The following is a 14,550-nucleotide window of genomic DNA, read 5'->3' as shown; positions in this document are numbered from 1 at the left end:
GCATGCCAGGCTCCCTGTCCTCCACTATGTCTCAGAGTTTGCTCAAATTCATGCCCATTGAGTCAGTGATGCCATCCAACCATTTCATCCTCCATTGTCCCCTTCTCCTGCCTCCAGTCTTCCCAGCATCAGGGTCTTTCCCAGTGATTTGGCCCTTTGCATCAGGTGCCCAAAGTATTGAAGCCTCAACCTCAGCGTCAGTCCTTCCAATGAATATTCAGAGTTGATTTTGTTTAGGATTGACTGGTTTGATCTCCTTGCTGTCCATAGGGACTCTCCAGAATCTTCTCCAACACCACAATTTGAAAGCAATTCTTTGGCACTCAGCCTTCTTTATGGTCCAACTCTCACATCCGTACATGACTACTGGAAAAACCATAGCTTTGACTAGACGGACCTTTGTTGGTGAAGTGATATCTCTGCTTTTTAATACACAGTCTAGGTTTATGAACTCATACTTCATGTGCAACTATAAGGTGCCAGGCCTCTGCTGGGTGCTGGGGACCCTGCAGTGACCAAGAGAGACAAGATCCCGCCCGTTAGAGACCTCACAGTCTAGTGAGGGGAGACCAATGTTCAATGCATAACCCCAAACTGAAATAGGAAATCACAACTGTAGTCACCTCCAGGAAGAAGCAGGGGGCTAGGAGGATGCTTGAAGGGGGATGGACCTGGTCTGGGGGATCTGTGAAGACTTCTGGAAGAAGTTTGAGCTGGGAGCTGAAGGATGCAGGGGAGATATGGGTGGGGGAGGGAACAGGGCAGAGAAAAGTGTGCCAGGCAGAGGGAACAGCCTGGGCAAAGGCACTGAGGTGGGACAGGTAGAGGGGCTGGAGGTACGCTGAGTATGAGGAGTTTGCCTCAGAAGGCCCTGCAGGCAAAAAAATTTTTTAATTATTGTTTTGGCCACACTGCATAACACGTAGGATCTTAGTTCCCTGACCAGGGATCAAATCCTCACCCCTTTCTTTGGAAGCTCAGCGTCTTAACCGCTGGACCACCAGCAAAGTCCTTCTTTTCCTTTTCTTCTTGTTTTAGTTTTATCGAAATATAGTTGGTGTACAGTGTTGTGTTAATTTCTGCTGTACAGCAAAATGACTCAGTTAGACACATGCAGATTCTTTTCCATATTCTTTCCCATTATAGTTTATCACAGGACGTGGAATATAGTTCCCTGTGCTATACAGTAGGACCTTTGTGTTTATCCATCCTATATATAATAGCTTGCGTCTGCTAATCCCAAACTCCCAGTCCTTCCCTCCGCCACCCCCTTGCATCCTTGGCAACCACGTCTGTTCTCTATGCGTCTGTTTCTGTTTCATAGGAAAGTTCATTTGGGTCATACTTTAGATTTCACATGTAAGTGATATCATATGGTACGTCTTTTTTAGCTTTTTAAATTGAGTTAATTATATAACCTAAAACTCGCTACTTTTAAGTGTACAATTCAGTGGTTTTTGGTATAGTCAGAGTTGTGCAGCAATCACTAGTCTAATTTCAGAGCATTCTCATCTCCCCGAAAGGAAACCCTGTCCCCATTCCCCCTCCCCAGCCCCAAGCGACCTCTCCTCCACTGTCTGTGGCTCTGGACTTTACTGTTCTGGACACTTCCGGTTGATGGAATCACACCCTGTGTGTCTGGCTTCTCTCACTGAGCATCATGTTTTCAAGGTTCATCTACGTTGTAGCGAGTGTCTGTGCCTCTCCTTTTTGTAGCTGAATAAAGTCACATTGTATGCATGCTAAGTCGCTTCAGTCATGTCCGACTCTTGGCGACACTATGGACTGAAGCCCACCAGGCTCCTCTGTCCATGGGATTCTTCAGGCAAGAATACTGGCGTGGGTTGCTGTAAGCTCCTCCAGGGATCTCTATGGTTATCCTCATTTTATCTGTTTGGCATTGATGGACATTGGGTTATTTCCACCCTTTGGCTATTGTGAATCATGCTGCTATACACATTTCCATACAAGTTTTTGTGCAAACATACATTTTCTGTTCTCCTGCGTAGATACATAGGCATGAAATTGTTGGATTCTATGATAATTCTATGTTTAACTTTTGGAGGAACTTCTAAACTCTCTTCCTAAGTGGCCACACCTTTTAAATATCCCACCAGTAGTGTTTGAAGTTTCCAGTTTCTCCCCATCCTTGTCAGTGCTTGTTATTGTATTTATTTTTTAGATTAGTCATTCTAATGTAGGCAGTGTGGGGTCAACTCACTATGGTTTTTGTTGTTCAATCACTGTTGTGTCCAATTCTTTGCAACCCCATGGACTGCAGCATGCCAGGCTTCCCTGTCCTTCACTATCTCCTGAAGTTTGCCCAAACTCATGTCCATTGAGTTGGTGATGCCATCCAAAATCATCTCATCTTCTGTCACCCTTCTCCTGTCTTCAGTCTTTCCCAGCATCAGGGTCTTTCCCAATGAGTCAGCTCTTCACATCAGGTGGCCAGTGTATTGGAGCTTCAGCTTCAGCATTGGCCTTTCCAATGAATGTTCAGCGTTGATTTCCCTTAGGATTGACTGGTTTGATCTCAAGAAGACTCACAAGAGTCTTCTCCAGCACCACAGTTCCAAAGCATCAGTTCTTCGGTGCCCAGCCTTCTTTGTAGTCCACCTCTCACATCTGTGCCTGACTACTAGAAAAACCATTGCTTTTCTCATGAGTTATAAGCTGGAGGGACACTGGTGATAGGAAGTTACTGCAGAGAGAGAGCTCAGATCTAGTTAATGAGGCCAGTGGGATTTAAGGGACTTCCCTGGTGGTCCAGTGGCTAAGACTCCGAGCTCCCAACACAGGGGGCCTGGGTTTGATCCCTGGTCAGGGAACTAGAATGCCGCATGTTGCAAATAAGGATTCTAGTGCTGCAGCTAAAGATCCCACATGCCACAATTAGATAAATAGATAAGTAAGTGAATGAATGAGTGAATGAATGAATACATAAAGCCAGCGAGATTCTGGAAAAGGATGAAACTTACAACTGCCCCCAGCTCCCTGGTGCTTTCCTGCCGAGTGCCCATTGTGAGGGTGAGAGGGAGGGGGCTAAGCCAACCAAGTCCTCCCAGGGCCGGGAACCATCAGCAGGGCCCCGAGACAGCAAGGTTCACTATTCAGGAGGCTCATTCAGCTGGAGCCCCTTTCTAAAAGGGTCAGAGAGGGAGGAGGCCAGGCTGGGGCTCACAAACAAAGCTCGGAGCGGGAGCAGCCTAAGTCCCTCCTTTGTAGGGTCCAGCTCTGCTCTCGGTTTGGGGGCCTGAGGGGGTGGGGAGGCACCCTCGCCTGAAGCCCTTGGGCTATGGACGCCCATTGTTTGCCCTGATTGAAATGCAAAGAGAAAATTAGAATTCACCAGCTTCTTCGCCCTTCTTTCTTCTGGATTTTAATGAATTCGGCAGTTATGGGCAGAGCAGGTGAAGAAAATGGGCTTTTGAGATGTTTTTTCAAAAGAACGATTTTCTCTGTTGCCAGGCTGGTCCTCGCGTTCAGCTTCACTTGGCACAGTGTTCTCCCAAAGTTGAGGGGTCTGGGCAGCTCTTTCGATCCACTGACTCACTTCTCCTTCTGATTCACAAGCCATGCTTAAAGAATCACCTGTTTATGAGACAGACCATCAGGAAAATAAATACATGGGAGGGTGCATTGGTGAAAGGCATGGTCGGTCACGTGCTGTTATACCCAATATGCAAAGAATGTTTAAAATTCAACAGTAAGGTCACTTCAGACTCAGTGGTGACAGGCTGAAAGCTTCTCCTCAAAGTTGAGGAACAAGACAAGGGTGCCCACTCTCGCCATCTCTGTTCAACATGATCCTGGAAGTCCTAGCCAGAGCAGTCAGGCAAGAAAAAGAAATAAAAGGCTTCTAAATTGGAGAGGAAGAAGTAGAATTATCTGTTGCAGAGAACATGGTCATATATATAGAAAATTCCAAAGATTCTACCCAAAACTGTTAGAACTAGTTCATAAGTGAACTCAGTACACTTGCAGGATCCAGAATCAATACACAGAAATCACTTTGGCTTTTGTACACCAGCAATGAACTGTTTCTAAAAATTAAGAGAACATCCCATCTACAAGATCATCAAAAAGAATAAAATACTGAGGAATAAGTTGAACCAAGGAGGTGAAAGATCTGTGCACTGAAGACTAAACCACTGATGAAAAAAACTGAAGAAGACACAAAGTTAATATTGTTAAAATGTCCACCAACAACTTCTCTGGTCGTCCAGTGGCTCATACTCTGAGGTCCCAAAACAAGGGGGCCCGGGTTTGATCCCTGGTCAGAGAACTAGAACTCAAATGTCACAACTAAGAGTTTGCATGCTGCAGCAAAGTTCGAAGATCTTGCATGCTGCCAACTAAGACCTAGTACAGCCAAATAAATGAATAAAAATTATATATATAAAAAAAAACATGGAGACAGAAACCAGACCCCAAGAAGAACGTGCTGCATGATTTCATTTCTATGAATCTCAAAATACAGGCAAGACTAATTTATGGTGATATAAATCAGAACAGCCATTCTCCCTGGGGTGTGAGCATTGCCTCGGAGAGGTTACGAGGGAGCTTTCTTGGGGCTGGTGCCATACTGGTTGAGCTGCTGCAGCAGAAAGCCAGAGGCTGGGTGGCTTATAAACAACAGACATTTATTCCTTAAAGTTCTAGAGTTTGGAAGTCTAAGATCAAGGCACTTACTAATATACCAGGCACTTGATATCCAGCAGTGATCAAATCAGAGCAAGATCCTTACCCCTCCTGAAACTGACATTCCAGAGAAATATGATCAGGTTTTTTTAATTAATTAATTTAATTACTATTTGTTTTTGGCTGTGCTGAGTCTTCACTGCTGTGCTGGCTTTTTTCTAGTTGCAGTGAGTGGGGGCTCCTCTCTGACTGTGGTGTGTGGATTTCTCACTGCAGTGGCTTCTCGTTGTGGAGACGGGTTCTAGGTGTGTGGGCTCAGTAGCTGAGGCTCTAGAGTGCAGGCTCAGTAGTTGTGGTACACGGGTTTCGTTGCTCCACAGGCATGTGGGATCTTCTCAGAGCAGTGATCAAACCCATATCTCCTGCATTGGCAGGTGGATTCTTTACCACTGAGCCACCTAGAAAGAAATATGATCAGTGCGTAAAAGATCATTCCGTTTTTGGCATGTAGAAAATATGGGAGGAGGTGGAGGCCGGGTGCAGGAATCAGAGCAGTTCCCAGGGAGGAGTGGAGATGAAGAATCATGGCATGAAGGACGTGGTAAGGGACTAGATATGGGGGTGACAAGAGAGGTGGGATTCCATGGTCATGGCCCAGAGAAAAGACTAGAAGTCCAAGATCAAGGCATTGACCGAACAGGCGTCTGGTGAGAACTTACTTTCTGATTCATAGAAGGCCATCCTCTCACTGTGTCCTCACATGGGGGAAGGGGTGAGGAGCTCTCTGGGGGCTCCTTTATAAGGGCACTGATCCCATTCATGAGGGCTCCACCCTCATGACCCAAGATCCTCCCAAAGGCTCCACCTCCACGTAGCACCACACTGGGGTAGAGCTTAACATAAAAAGGGGATGACACATATAGACAGCAAGCCAGAAACATTCTATTATCTTGATCTGGGTGGGTAGGTAGATGTAAAAAAATCATCCATCTCTACATTTCATATTTGGACTCTGATGACATGTAAATTAAACCTCAGTTTTTTAAAAAGGTAGGAGAGGGACTTCCCTGGTGGTCCAGTGGTTAAGAATCTGCCTTCCCAGAGCTTCCCTGGTGGCTCAGTGCTAAAGAATCTGCCTGCCAATGCAGGGGATGTGGGTTTGATCTCTAATCTGGAAAAATCCCACATGCCACCGGGCAACTGAGCCTGTGTGCCACAACTATTAAGCCTGTGCTCCAGAGCCCGGGAATGGCAGCTACTGAGCCCACGTGTTACAACTACTGAAGCCTGAGAGCCCTAGAGCCAGTGCTCCACGACAAGAGGCCATCGTGGTGAGAAGCCCTCACACAGCAAGTGGAGAGTGGCCCCTGCTCTCCACAACTGGAGAAAAGCTTGCACAGCAGCGAAGACCCAGCATAGCCAAAATAAATAAATTATATATATATAAAAAGAAAGAAATTAAAAAGAAATGGGATCCGCCTTCCACTACAGGAGGCATGGTCAGGGAAATAAGATTCCACACACTGTGTAGCAAGGCCAAAAATAAATAAGTAAAAATGAACAGGAAGGAGGAAGTTAACACGGGGTGGGTGGTGGCTGACAAATAACACTCAACCAGATCTTTTCGCTTGGAGCTGAACAGAAGAATTAAGTGAGTGTTAGAACATCCTTATTTTCAGTTCAGAGTTATTTAGTTCCATTCCCTGGGCCATCTAAAGTCATCCCTTTTCCTGTAGATTCTAACTTCTCTTCTATGCTTTGATTCCCAAACTTGGGAAAGCATGTTTGCTTGGTCTGCTGTGACAAAGCCCCACTAGTTGGGGCAGCTTAAACAATAGACATTTATCATCTCACAGCGTGGAGGCTGGAAGTCCAAGATCGTGTGGGCATGACTGGTTCCTTCTGAGGCTTCTCTCAGTGGCTTCCAGGCGGCCATCTTCCCCCTGTGGCCTCATATGGTCACCCCCCTGTGTGTGTCTGTATTGTAGTCTTTTTTTTTTTCCAAGTATTTGTTTGGCAGTGCCAAGTTGCTGTCATGGCATGCAGACTCTTTAGTTGTGGCTTATGGGATCTGGTTCCCTGACCAGGGATTGAACCCAGGCCCCCTGTATTGGGAGTACAGAGTCTTAGCCACTGGATCACCAAGGAGGTCCCCTGGGAAGCCATTCTTGATGACCCTCCCATCTATGAACCTTTTGGCCCCATGTATTTCACTCAGCAGAAGAGAAAAGAAATCTCCCATTTGTGAGTCTGTGTCCCCCACTCACCGACAAGCCCACCAAGGCAGGGGCTACGTCTTGTGCACTGTTAAATATCCAGTTCCCCATACAAGCGTTCAATTTTCGGCTCTGCCGTTTTCAGACTGTGTGAGCTTGGGCAACTTACTTAACCTCCCTGTGCCTCAATTTTTTCATCTGCACAATGGAGGTGACAGTGCTACTTTATCACAGTGGTATAAAAACACCACGGTTACCACCAGTAAACAGGAGCTGTTTTTTTATGATTGTGACAGGGCTTCCCTGGGGAAGATGGCATAGTTAACAAGATTTAGCGGTGTTCTTGTGCTTGCAGGATGCTGCTATCTGCTCAAAATGAGCCAGGTCTCTAATACCTGATAGTGAATGGAAGGACTTCATTTATTTAAATAATTTTTAAACTCTTTTTTTTATTTAAAAATTTTTTTGACTGCACTGATGAGAGGCATGTGGGATCTTAGTTCCCTAACCGGGGATTAAACCTGTGTCCCCTGCATAGGAAGCACAGTCTTAACCTCTGGACCACCAGGAAAGTCCCTGGAAGGGCTCTATTTTTTATAATTCACTTTAATCACAATTATTGTATAAATGCATTTTCTAGCATAAGAACAGAAATATGACTATAAGATAAATGGATTTTCCATCACACGAACAGAAATATGACTACAAGAACTAAAGCTCTCTTTTGCTCATCTTTCATCCTGGTCTGGTCTTTGCCTGCTGTTCTACTTTACATTGCTGGGGTGGTAAAGAATCTGCCTGCCAGGAGATGTGGGTTTGATCCCTGGGTCGGGAAGATTCCCCTGGAGTAGGAAATGGCAACCCACTCCAGTCTTCTTGCCTGGAAAATCTCGTGGACAGAGGAGCCTGGCAGGCTACAGTCCACTGGGTCGCAAGAGTCGGACACGAGTGAGCATCTCTACCCCAGACCTCCTGCAGTAAGCACGTCTTTGTGTCGTGATTGTGGGTCAGTCACTTGGACCAAATGTGGTGGAGATGACTTCCTTCCATGACATGATGTCTGGGGCCTGAACTTGGAGGCCGGGACCACAGACCAGGGCACCTATATGTGGCCTCTCTGTGTGGCTTGAGCTCCTCACAACGTGGCAGGGATCCAAGAACATGTCCTGAGAAGATGTTTCTAACAAGTGAATGTCTCTAGGGAACCAGGTGGGAGCTGACAGTCCCATATGCCCTAACCTTGAGGACCGCCAGAACCACTTCCCCTATATGCTACAGACTCAGTGACAACCAGCTTCAGGGGGAGGGGACATTGACCCCACCTCTCCACGTCAAAACCTCAGTGGTCACGTTTTAAAGCAGCTGTACTTCACCAGAGGCATGTTGTCAGTTTAGATGTATAGCTTTCCAACCTCCCTTTCCTATGTATTTATAATCATGTATGGGTCCCCAAGAAAAGATCTAGTGTCTTTTTTTTCTGAAGTGGATACATTTATAATCTCTTTTGATTGTGTTAAAATAACATAAAACTTACCACTGTAATGATTGTATTTAACTAAAAAAATGTTTTGACCATGCTGTGTGGCACATGGGATCTTAGTTCTCCAACCAAGGGTTGAACCTGTACCCAGAAGCCTGGAGTCTTAACCACTGGCCTCCAGGAAAGTCCCACTATTGTAACAATTTTTAAGTGTATGGCTCAAAAAGAGTGTGCAGCTCCGTGGTGTTGATTCACATTATTGTACAATCCCCACCATCCATCCCCATGCCTCTGTTCATCTTGGAAATCTGAAGTTCTGACCTAATTCAATACTAACTCTCCATCCTCTCTGCCTCCCAAGCCTGGGAAGCACCATTATGATAGGATGGATTTTTTATTTATAATTTCCTCTTTTAGTTTAACTTGTTTTCATTGTGCTGGGTCTTCATTGCTTTGCACAGGCCTTCTCTGGATGTGGTTAGCAGGGGCTACTCTCTAGTTCTGTGCACGGGCTTCTCATTGTGGTGGCTTCTCTTGCAGCAGAGCACAAACTCCAGGGCATGCAGGCTTTAGTAGCTGCGGCACTCAGGCTCAGCAGTTGTGACTCACGGGTTCTAGAGAGCAGCCTCAGTAGTTGTGGCTCACAGGCTTAGCTGCTCTGAGGCATGTGGAATCTTCCCGGATCAGAAATAGAACCTGTGTCCCCTGCATGGGCAGGCTGATTCTTACCCACTGTAGCACCAGGGAAGTCCTTGTTTACAATTTCTAATTCGTTATTGGTGACAGTACAACTTGCTGATGACTTTTAGAAACATCATTATAACTTTTTATTTTGAAATAATTTTAGACCCACAGAGATGTTGCAAAAATAGTACAGAGTTCCTGTGTATCCTTCATCCAGCTTCACCTACACAACTGTGGTACATTTACTGAAGCCAGAAATGAACACTGATACAATACTAGCAACTAACTACATAACTTATTCAAATACATGTGAGCAGTTTTGCCTCTCAAGTCCTTTTTCTGGTGCAGAATCAAGCTAGGACCCTTTGTTGCATTTCATCATCACATCTCCTAAGTGATAGTTTCTTTTTAAATTTTTTTTGGCTGTGCTGAGTCTTCATTGCTGCACGTAGGCTTTGTCTAGTTGCGGTGAGCAGAGGCTACGCTTCGTTGTATGCAGGCTTCGCGTTGCGATGGCTTCTCTGGTTGCGGAGCACGTGTTCCAGCTGTGGCATGCAGGCTTGGTTGCCTCTCAGCAAGCGGGATCTTCCAGGACCAGGGATCAAACCCCTGGCATCGGCAGGAGGATTTCTTAACCACTGGACCACCAGGGAAGTCCCTATAGATTAGATTCTTATTGTTTGTCTTTTATGTTCTTGGGTACCTTAAAGAGTATGGGTCAGTTATTGTGTAGCAAGTCCCTCAAGCTGAGTTTTTCTGTTTACTCATGATTATACAGAGGTGGTGCATTTTGGGGCAAGAATGTCACAAAAGTGGTGTTGCGTCCTTCTGAGTCAATATATCAGGAGACAAATGATGTTGGTATGTCTCATCTGTGGGGGTTTTGACCTTGATCACTTGGTTAATGTCCTATTAGCCAGGTTTGTCCAGAGAAGGCAATGGCACCCCACTCCAGTACTTTTGCCTAGAAAATCCCATGGACAGAGGAGCCTGGTAGGCTGCAGTCCATGGGGTCGCTAGTCGGACATGACTGAGGGACTTACTTTCACTTTCCACTTTCATGCACTGGAGAAGGAAATGGCAACCCACTCCAGTGTTCTTGCCTGGAGAATCCCAGGAACGGGGAAGCCTGGTGGGCTGCCGTCTGTGGGGTCGCACAGAGTCGGACACGACTGAAGCAACTTTGCAGCAGCAGCAGCAGCCAGGTTTGTCTATGGTAAAGTTACTGTTTTCCCCTTTGTAATTAAAAAGGATCTTGTATGGAGATACTTAGAGACTATGCAAATATCCTGGGTTTTTTTTTTTCATCCATTAACTTCATTATTTAGTATTTCCTTCTTTTTGCTTGTTTTCTGAAATATGTATTTTAAAGCTAACTTATGCCAGATAATACTTGTGCATATCTTAGTGATACAAAAATAGACTTTTAAAATCCCATCCCTCAAACAAATATTTGTAACCCAGGGAGAGAAATCTAACTAACTCTGGCTTCACAAAGGGTAGAGGAAAGAAAATGAACTCTGCCTGACTTTGTCGGGGGAGAGAGAGTCAGGTTCAAGTGCAAAGTGCTAGAGACTGGCAGACCTCTCTTTTGTGTGGAAAATTGCATATCTTCTGGCTTGTGAGTCTCTAGTCACAAAGGTTTAAATATGAGAGGGTTGAGCAGTTGATAAGAAATTGGATTAGAGCTTTGCATGGCTGAAAATGTTTTTAGTTGAACCGCACCAACTTCAGAAATAGGCCAATGACTTTTCATGGTGGCTTTGTAACTGGCACTTTGTTGGGTTTTCCTCTTACTTACAGGACAGTTTAAGATGATTTGTTCAAGTTGTCTGGTAGGCAGTCCTCTCTCTTATGATAATGAAATATTTGTCTGCTTCTTTTCATACTTGTATGTCATTTCTTATTGCATTGGCTGGGGTCCCTAGTATTACATGAAATGATTGTTATCATCATGGACATTCCTTGTGTCATTTCTGAATTCACTGGATGTGTTTCTAGAGCAGAGACTGGCTCACTATAGCCTGTGGGCCAAATCCAGTTCACTACCTGTTTTTGTAAATAAAGTTTTATTGAAACACAGCCATGCCCCCGTGTTTTGTCTGTGGTTGCTTAGGTGCTGTAGTGGGTTAGCTGAGTAGTTGCAACAGAGACCTTCTGGCCTGCAAAGCCTAAAATATGTTTGCCAACTTTTGTTCTAAAATTTCAGCATTGTCAAGTTACTTTATCAAATTATGGAATATTTGCTTATTTTTTTTTTAATCAAAAGCTTTGGGGTTTTATCTCTCTTTTTCCCCCCATGGATTGATTTCTTATTTTCTCATTTCAGATATATAAACGTGATATAATGAACACCATAGCCTTAACACCCAAGTTAAAAATTAAAACACATATCGAGCTGGATTTACATGTGTGCCTGTTGCTGAATGCATTCCCCTTACTCCTGCCCAGAGGGAACAGTTATCCAGAATTTGTTTAGAGATGAGGTGCTGAATGCATTCCCCTTACTCCTGCCCAGAGGGAACAGTTATCCAGAATTTGTTTAGAGATGAGTTTTTCTAAGAGTTTTATAGTTTTAACTCTTTAATAATTAATTTTTTTAAGACTTATTGATTTGTTTTTGGCTGCACTGAGTCTTCGTTGCTGAGTGTGGGCTTTGTTTAGTTGTGGAGAGCGGGGGCTACTCTCTAATTGCAATTAGCGAACTTATTGCCATGACTTCTCTTGTTGCAGAGCATGGGCTCTGGGTGCTTGGGCTCCGGTAGTTGCAGTATGTGGGCTCAGTAGTTGTGGCACACGGGCTTGGTTGACTCGCAGTATGTGAAATCTTCCTGGACCAGGGATCAAACCCACGTTCCCTACGTTGGCAGGAAGCTAGACCACCAGGGAAGCCCTCTTTGATGCGTTTTGAGTTAATTTTCATACATGGTGTGAGGTGTGGTCCAGTCTGACTCCCCAGGTGGCGCTAGTGGTCAAGAACCTGCCTGCCAGTGCAGGAGACACGGGAGACGTGGGTTTGAATCCCTGGCGGGCTGCGTCCGTGGAGTTGCAGAGTCAGACATGACTGAGCGTGCCTGCACACGGGGGCCAATTTCATTCTTTGGCATGTGAAAATCCAGTCCCAGTGCTGTTTGTTGAAGAGACTGTTCTTGTTTCACTGAATGGCATTGGTACCTTTGTCAATCTATAGATCAAAGATGTATGGGTTTATTTCTGGATTCTCATTTCTATTCCATTCATCTATATGTTTGCTCTTATGCTATGATCACAGTGTTTTGATGACTGTTGTTTTGTAGTAAGTTTTGAGATTGGGAAATGTTAGTCTTCCAACTTTATTGTTCCTTTTCCAGATTATTTTGACTATTCAGAGTCCTTTGCAGTTCTGTATAGGATTAGTATTGAGGATTAGCATTGCCATTTCTGCAGGAAAAAAATCCCTGGGATTTTCACAGGCAATGCATTGAATCTGTAGATTGCTTTGAGTAGTATCCATATAGATGAGTTTGTATATATTTGCCACTTGCATTTATCTCTAATATGTATTTGCTTAATGTGTTTTAAAGTATTCTGTGATAGAGTTACACTAACTTTTCTTCCTGTGATTTGCTTGCTTTTGATGAGTGTATTAGAGATTTGTTTATATTGTGGTATATTTCCAATTGTTTTGTATTCATTGTTGTGTAGTATTTCATTGTGTGACCATACAGAGTTCTTTAGACATTCTTCTGCTGGTGGTTGGGCTTCCCAGGTAGCATAGTGGTAGAAAATCTGCCTGCCAGGGCAGGAGACATGGGTTCAAGCCTGGGGTCAGGAAGATCCACTGGAGGAGGAAATGGCAACCTGCTCCAGTATACTTGCCTGGAAAATTCCATGGACAGAGGAGCTGAGTGGGCTCCATGGAGTCACAAAGAGTCAGGCACAACTGAGCGACTGAGCACACATGCACTTCTACTGCTGGTGGCTATTTTTTAAAATGTTATTGAAGTACAGTTGATTCACAGTATTGAATTAATTTCTGCTGTACAACAAAATGGTTCAGTTATACATATATGTATTCCTTTTCATACTCTTTTCCACTATGGTTTGTCACAGGATATTGAATGTAATTCCCTGTGCTATGCAGTAGGACCTTGCTGTTGATCCACGCTATGCATCATAGTTTGTAATTGCTAATCCCAGACTCCCAAACCACCCCTCCCCATTGGCAACTACACATTTGTTCTGCGAGTCTGTTTCCTAGGTATGTTCATTTGTGCCATAATTTAGATTCTACAGGTAAGTGATATCATATGGTGTTTGTCTTTCTCTTTCTGAACTTGCTTCACTTAATACGATCATCTCTAGGTCCATCCCTATTGCAGCAAGTGATGTTATTTCGTTCTTTTTTATGACTAATATTCTATCGTATGTGCTGTGTGCTCAGTCGCTCAGTTGTGTCCGACTCTGCAGCCCCAAGGACTGTAGTCTGCCAGGCTCCTCTGTCCACGGGGATTCTCCAGCCAAGAATGCTGGAGTGGGTTCCCATGCCAGGCTCCTGGGGATCTTCCCGACCCAGGAATCGAACGGGGCCTCCTGCATTGCAGGCGGATTCTTCACCAGCTGAGCTACCAGGGAAGCCCCCATTCTACTGTATATAACATCTTTTTTATCCTTTCATCTGCTGATGGACATTTAAGTGGTTCCATGTCTTGGCTGTTGTAAATAGTTCTGCTGTGACCGTAGGTGTGCATGTATCTTTTTGAGTTATAGTTTTGTTTGGGTATATGCCCCAAAGTGGGATTACTGGATCATATGCAAACTCTAGTTTTAGTTTTTAAAGAAACCTCTCTACTGTTCTCCATAGTGGCTGCACCAGCTTACATTCCCACCAATGGTGTAGGAGGGTTTCTTTCTCTCCATCTTCACACCCACTTCCTGTTGGTGGATATGTAAGTCGATGCCAATCTTTTATAAAATAGTTTCCAGGCTTTGTTATTTCTTGTTTATAATAAAAATATTATACAGTGTACATTTTTTTTTCAGTTTTTACAAATAATTCTATGACAGACAAACCTCTGCATGTCTCCTTGGCACATCTGCTCAAGACAAGTGTCTGTAAGATGTGTTAAGACTGAAATTATTGAGTCAAGGTATCTTGACTCAGTACCTTCAATTTATTAGATACTGCAGATCTGCTCTCTGAGGTAGCAACTTATTCTAACTTCTATTTGAGTGGATTTTCTAATGTTAAAGCATCCTGGCATTCCATAAATCCTTCCCTGTTGAGTCATAACATCCTCTTCTTCTAAGGAGATGCTAGATTTGCATTGAACTTCCCTGGTGGCTCAGTGGTAAAGAATCCACCTGTGATGCAGGAGACACAGGTTCAATTCCTGGGTCAGGAAGATCCCCTGGAAGAGGGCAATGGCAACCCACTCCAGTATTCTTGCCTGGAGAATCCCAAGGACAGAGGAGCCTGGCGGGCTACAGTCCATAGGGTCACAAAAGAAATCAGACATGACTGGACAACTAAATAACAAGATTTGC

Source organism: Bos mutus, chromosome 7 (genome assembly GCF_027580195.1).
Source record: "Bos mutus isolate GX-2022 chromosome 7, NWIPB_WYAK_1.1, whole genome shotgun sequence".
Lineage (NCBI taxonomy): Eukaryota > Metazoa > Chordata > Mammalia > Artiodactyla > Bovidae > Bos > Bos mutus.
Note: the sequence above shows the minus strand (reverse complement) of the source record.